This window comes from Pygoscelis adeliae, unplaced genomic scaffold (genome assembly GCF_000699105.1).
Source record: "Pygoscelis adeliae isolate BGI_AS28 unplaced genomic scaffold, ASM69910v1 Scaffold154, whole genome shotgun sequence".
Classification (NCBI taxonomy): Eukaryota; Metazoa; Chordata; class Aves; order Sphenisciformes; family Spheniscidae; genus Pygoscelis; species Pygoscelis adeliae.
Window position 1 is genome coordinate 4,440,897 of NW_008825113.1, and position 6,971 is coordinate 4,447,867.

Consider the following 6,971-nt stretch of genomic DNA (forward strand, 5'->3'; position numbering starts at 1 on the left):
AAATGTTTTTTTCTTTCTCTTTTTTTTTTTTTTTTTACTTATTATTCTGTGGCTGAACTGAAAACCATGAAAGAAATGCTCTTATCTTCTATCATAGAGAAGAATTCCACTTCTTAGAAAACATTTTGTTTTCAGTTTTTTTTAATAAAAACAAAGGAAACAGTGGGTTGGATTCAATAAACAAAGCAGGAATTAATGGCGGTGCCTCACTTTCTCTAGGTTGTGGTTGAATATTTTTTAACAATTTGGTAAACTGAGAATCAAATATCTACCCAGACGAAGGATGTGAAGTCTTCTCCCCTTCTCAGGGGAGCACTCTAACAGCCAGGGCATTGATCTAAGATACGTTTCTATCAATCACTCGTGAAAAGACTGTAAAACCAACTTCGCAAGCAGTGCTCAAATACTCATTTATCAAAAGAGAAGGTTCCTAGAGGTTACGTACCTTAAGTATAGGAGTGCATTTTCCTATTCTTGCCTGAGAGATTACTTATATACACTCTGTAGTACATTTGAACATCTTTAACAGGAAAGATTGAAGGATACCCACAGCAGAACATTTATACAGCTGTATATTAGCTAGCTTCAGAAGAAAACGGGGCTGGTGGCTTCACCTAATTGTATTTCTTTTGTCCTTTCTCCCTTTAGCAAATCTAAGGCTGTGTTTTCCCCAGAACTGAAGCAGGAAAGAAACAGAAAAACTCTTCAAAGTGGTTGCAATGCATACCAGCCCATTGACTTCCCCAGCAGCATTTTTGCCAGTGTCCTATTTCTGGGATGCAGGGATAGGTATTTGTGACCATTACTATGGTAGTTCAATGCATTTCTTTTGATCATTGCATATGTGGGCTGCTCTTCCATCAGGAGTAAGAAAGTTTATCATTAAGGAAGCAATACCAACTCCCCCCAAAGGGCAAAGGTGTCATTCAAAGGGATGTTCAAATGTTTGTGTATATGCACATCACAGTGCACAAATCAGATACTAACTCCACTGTTTCTGGTATAGCCATGGTGCCGTTTGATGAGGAGAAGTTATGACCATGTGCAGCTGCCACAGAGAGGTAACATCAGGCACAGGGTACCACAACTCATCCTTACAGGCTTTCCCTGACTTCTTCCGAGAGCAGCTTGCTGTCTGCAGTTGTGAGAAGTGCCGCTGCAATCAATTTTTCTCACAGACTGTAATGCCTTTTCCTGACTGCCATCTCTCAAATCTCTAAAACCTGTCCTGTTGTGTTTTGAAATCTGGTAGATCAGGCATACAGAAAAAAGAAACTCGGTATAAATTACCGTGTTTATTTGAACTTTGAGTGCTGGAAATTAACTGCTTTTTCACTTGGGGACCTACTGTCACAAAGTGAGGCAAAATGTCTGCCTGCCTCTTCTAATCTGCCTGCCTGCACCTTAGTGCAGCTAATGCATTCACATGAGATATTTCGGATTCTTTGTACATCAGCAGAAAAAGGCCAAATTTCTCTTAGCATTTATTGACAAGGAGTTTATAATATAAGTAAGTGGAAATGAGAAATTTTTAGAATGAGACTGTCAAAAGGTTTTGACATAACCTTTCCCCTTGATGAGTGCAAATATCTGCTAAATGCCAAGTGCCCCCCTTACTGTGTTGGCTAGCACATTTCTGCCCAAACCCTTCTCTTAGTCTCAGGCATCATTACTGAAAGATATACTAAAATTCACAACAGGGTGGCAAATTGCTTCTGTATTTTCTGCTGAGTGTGCAACAAATTTCAACCAATCTTTCATGGACAAAATGATATCAAAAGTCAGACGACATATTGCTCAAGGATTATTATGTGCATCTTCACTCTCCATCTCCCTGGTGAAGAAAACAGGGAGCAAGATCATTAGGTCACATTGAAGTACTTTTCAGAAAATATTGATTGCAAGGCTGCATTTATCAAATCTAAAATTTAAGTAGCAGCCTGCAGAGCATTTCAGAAATTGTCTAAAATATTTATAGACAGCACATTTTCCCTCTACTCTGGTTTTTAAGGTACAGAGGAAGCCAACGTTTATTTCTGCTTCATAAAATACAATGTATATTCAACCTGCAGCAGCTTGCAGTCCTGACAAGGAGCTTATTTTAAAAACCAGTGTGTAATTTAAAATCAGTACTTCAAAAAAAGTAAATAGTCTAGTGATAACTTTGAAGTATTGAAGAATGTTTTTCAGCTACAGCATGTACGAGTTTCGGCTGATAAAGGCAGTTCCTGGTGATCTAACATAGCAGATAAATTTTCTTCATGCTAGTTTGAAGAAGGAAACAATCACAAAAAAATCACTTATTTAAAACATAGAATAAAGCATACCTGAAGTCAGGCAAATAATTTCTGAAATACAAAAGTTTCCACATATATATAGATCTCTACATCTATCTCTGCAGTAAAAAGTTGACATATATCCCTGACAGAAGAAAATATCAAGCTTGATTAACCAGCATGTGTTTTCTGGGTTTTTTTTGTAAACTAAAACTGTATCATTGCCAAACAGCACTAAAAAAATAAGAGGGATGTATATTACTTTAACTCTGAGAGAGAAAAGTTACAGTAGGACAGATGTATTTAAAATGTGTTTAAAATACTTCAGTGTGTTGAAGTATTCTCCTTCCCCATACGTAGCTTTAGTTCGACCATACTTCAGAGCTTGTATTTGATTTTTTTTGTTAAATTATGCTATTTTATATATAAGATGTTAAATGTTAACCATATAGAGAGAGGGCTGTATGTGTATGTGTGCTTGTGTACATGGAAGGGATGTTTCTTCCTCTACCCACAATGGGCAAACGAGTGACAATCTCTGCTTCATGCAAAGAAGTGCAATGTCTTGGGAATGCTTTATTGATGAGTGCTTGAATTAAGCGTCTGTTTAAGAGGAGCATGGGCCAGCCTCATTAGTGCTAATGCAGGAAGATTTAAATTATGTTTTTGTGCCCTAGCAAGGTCTTCTGTACCTCTGGGAGATTACTGTAAAGGAGGGCAAGGAGGGCTTCCATGCTGCTCTCCATTAGCAGAGGAACATCCTTAATTTCTTGCCCTCCGTTCCATGGGATTTATATTGGAAGAAACTGCTGAGATGATTCACTAAAACAGTATCCTGCAGACAGCCTGTCTCCTGCAGCAGCCTTGTGAACATGCTGTTCCTGTCCTGTGGCTCTGCATAGTAAAATGAAAGTCATCCTCTGCTTTACCATTAGAAACGGTTCCCTAATGGATTTTCTTGCAACAACACTGTTGCAGGAGCTGTGCCCACAATATAAAATACCTTTGGCAGTGAATACTCACAACACAGGTCCAGTGGCTGATGCAAAGTAATAACCACCAAACTACGTAGCCTCTTAAGGCTACCGTGTGACCCTAGATTTCATGCACTGGGAGTACAAAAGCCAAAACTGTTTTGTCTCTGCACAAACCCTACCCACAGTCTAATCATTTGTAAGTTTTATCAGCCATCGATTGTTTCTCCTGAACAGCTCCATCCCTTGGTGGGTGATGGCCTGAGCAATTGCACACAGTTGCTGAAGCACTGGATTTTTCTGCTTCTTGTATGTATTGAGCCTTATTAGTGGGGCAAGTCATTCATCAAACTACCTGTTAATGGCATTTACTAGCCAAGCCTCATACCCTGCTCCCTTGTTGTGTGCTAATGTATCCTGTCTTGAAAAGAGGCAATACTGTTATATTCTTCAGGCCTTTCTATTTATATATGAATTGGAAAAAAAAAAGAACCAAACTAATCCCTGTAATGCCTCTGCTGTTGCACAACATTCCTTCTACTTGTAGGTTCATTAGTTACCAAAATTAAGCCTGTATTCAAACATCTTCAAAATCTTACCACAACAAGCTGTGGTATTTTATCAGGAACTGTCGCTGAGTGTGGAAGAGCAAATGCTGTGGTGCATATTTCCCAGAGGAGCTTATGAAAGAAACTTCACCCTTCGCCTTAGTCCCCACTCCCCTTTCCTGCAATGCAACACTGGTAGCTCACAGGCTTCCTGATGCTGTTCTGAGAGCTCCTCCAAAATAAGAGAGGATGTAAAATGTTGTGTAGAAACCAAGAGTGCTTTTATGTCATGTCTCATCCATCTATCAAACCACCTCCTTTCAGCCTCCACTGTGAGGGGAATAGTGCATGCCCTTATCATATGAAGCACCCTGCAAACCTAGGATGGTGGGAAGCTGAGTTCCCTGTTCTTAATTTGAAGATGAGATAGCAACTGCAAGAGTATATTAATACAACAAACAGTTACCTTTATTGTCAAAGTGCTGCCTTGACAAGAAGCCTCACTTGTAGGCTAGGTATCCAGAAGCACTTATTAGTTATTTTTACTATGATTTTGGAACCTGGTCCAGAGCTATTGCCCTTGTTTAACCCCTACGTGATCTAAAGTGATCTTTGCCCTCAGGTAACACTGTGAAATGTTGAAACCGACTAAATAACTAGAGCCAAAAGTTCCAGATTTAGGTGAAATAGGACTTTAACAGAATGATCTCCGGCTCTGAAAATCATTCCCATGAGTAGTTCGACTGATTTCACGCTAGCTTCCCTTTCACCTTTATCCCAGGACTGTACATAAGCAGCTGATTTTATATCACCCTTCTGTTTCCACAGGGTTGATACTGTCTTTTTTTTGCGTGCTACGTATTATACACATTGATTTGAAATTAGACCTGCACTATCATGTGCATGCACAGTCTCGCTTTCTATATGTACTTACACACACACTACTAATAGCTCACACTACCTTGAGTAAAGTGCTTAAAATTTTAAGAGCGATTTTAACAAATAAATAAGAAAATATTTCAAATATAATTGACAAAATACATACAAACAAGAGCAAGAACATGCCTTCTTCCAAAACCAAAGTAAATAAAGCCGCATTGTAATAGACAAGAGGTCTAGCTTTTGATAAACCCAAGCACAATATACAGCTAGTCTTGAACTCCTTAGCTGTGGCTCTTATTCAAGTATTAAGGCTCATTTCATATTGTTTACATAATTTGTAAATAAACACATCCTTAAATTGTGTTTGAAAGATGTAAGACTGTGCACAAAACCAGTGAGTTTTATTTGAGATTTACGGGAAAGGTTTTATATTTGTACATACTAATTCCTCATCATGAAGACTAGGATAGTAATGAAACAACTTTAACATACATTTTGGGTGACCGTTTTCTGCAGTGTCAGAGGTGAAGTCATTAGTATATTAGAAGTGTACTGCTACAAGATGAGACACTTGAACTGCAGCATCCACATGAGACTTGTGAGCTTTTAAAAAAATGTAAGTCAGCTATTTTAATGCAAGGCTAAACTTGAGTTGTTGTATGCTGAATGGCAAAAAAATTACACAGACCTGTCAAGTCTCACATATTGAATACCAGACTGTTTTAGTCTTTTCTTCAGGTACTTCTACAGGTTAGATGCTGGGGTTCTCACATGGGAGATATTACTATCAAAGTGCATGTTCCCTTAAATCAGACTGCTGCCACTGCTTGCTCCCCGTAACAAGTCTCCATGCCCATTATGTGACCTGAGAATGACTGTTAAGTGGATTTTTGCAGGATCTTTTGCACGACTGGACTTTCTCATCCATTCTCACCACATGGCCCTTGCGTGATTCCTGCATATGACAGCTCCAGTCACTTTGAGAGATCTGAATCTTCCTGAATAAGTTGCAACAAGCTTGGAGAGATCCAAAAAGGTATTGCATGGGAGAGTGAAAGAAAGGCAGAAAGTGATATAATGAAAGAAGTATCTGAAGGACATCAAGGCCAGCATTTTTTTCTGACTCAAATTATTGGCAAGGTTCAGTCAGTAGGACAGATAAGAAGTTACATCTTAGATACGTGCACGAAACTGAATTTACACTTGCCATAATCCATGCCACAGGCTGAAGCATAAACAGATTAGCAGATTGTTTGATGACAGCATGCACCGTGGTCCCACGAACCCTTGAAAGATTTCCCCTGATGTTTTTTCCCTTTTGTGCCTACATATTTTTCACTACCTAAACCAGCCCTCCCTGAACTGATCTGCAATGAAAATCCACCAGTAACATTTTATATATTAGAAAAAGCTAGATACTTCCCAGGAAAGATGAGGAGAATCTATTCAAATAGTTGCAACATGAAGTTATTTTGAAATAGCCCCGGTTTAGTTTGCTTGTTTTCTAAAAAGAAACAGGCTGGTACAATTCTTTTGCGTGGTTCACAACAGGTGAAGTGCTATCACTTTGGCATAAGGCAATGAGGAGCCTTCTAAATCAATGAGATATATAAGCTCTACAAGATCAGGAACAGTCCTTTTGAACACTGCACTTTTTATTTTAATGATGCTGCACCCTTCCCTCTCAGGGGCTTCTTTTTCAATTAATTTGTCAGAGAAGTGTGAATAGCAGCAGGCTGTTTACATGAGAAGTGTGTCCCATGAGACTGATAAAAAGAAAATCATCATTTACTACTGATGGCTTTTACTGTAGCTGAGAAAACTATTACTATAAATTACATAATAAAAAAAATGGAGATAATGACTCACTCCTGTTTTTAAAATGCCTTGAGATCTACTAAAATGCTGTAGAAGAGATGCTGCTATTATTATTTTGCCATCTTGCCACTTGAAGGGTTGTTTTTCAATGGAAATATGAAACTTACAGATGGGGTGGGTAATATAAACTCTTTCTTTGTTTGCCAACACTTCTCATTATAAGATTATTTTCATTTGCTTGCAGTTTGACTTTTGTTTGGATAGTATTTTTCCAGGCCAGGTGTCTGCCTCAGGCTGAGTCATTTCAGCTGGAAAGTTTCAGCTACAACCGTTTGGCCATTTCCAAGAATAAGGCAGGAGGGTGGAAAAATAGAGATGCAGTATACATTGATCCTACCATAAAAGTGAAGAAAAAAAATAAGGCCTTGTGAGAATTTAAGAAGTCCCACCTGCCCCATGGTTAACAGCATGGA

General features: G+C 38.6%; 1 protein-coding gene across 1 annotated transcript in view; it reads right to left on the reverse strand.

The window, feature by feature from the left end:
- DSCAM (Down syndrome cell adhesion molecule) overlaps positions 1–6,971 on the reverse strand; it is a 413,163-nt gene that overhangs the window by 173,289 nt on the left and 232,903 nt on the right.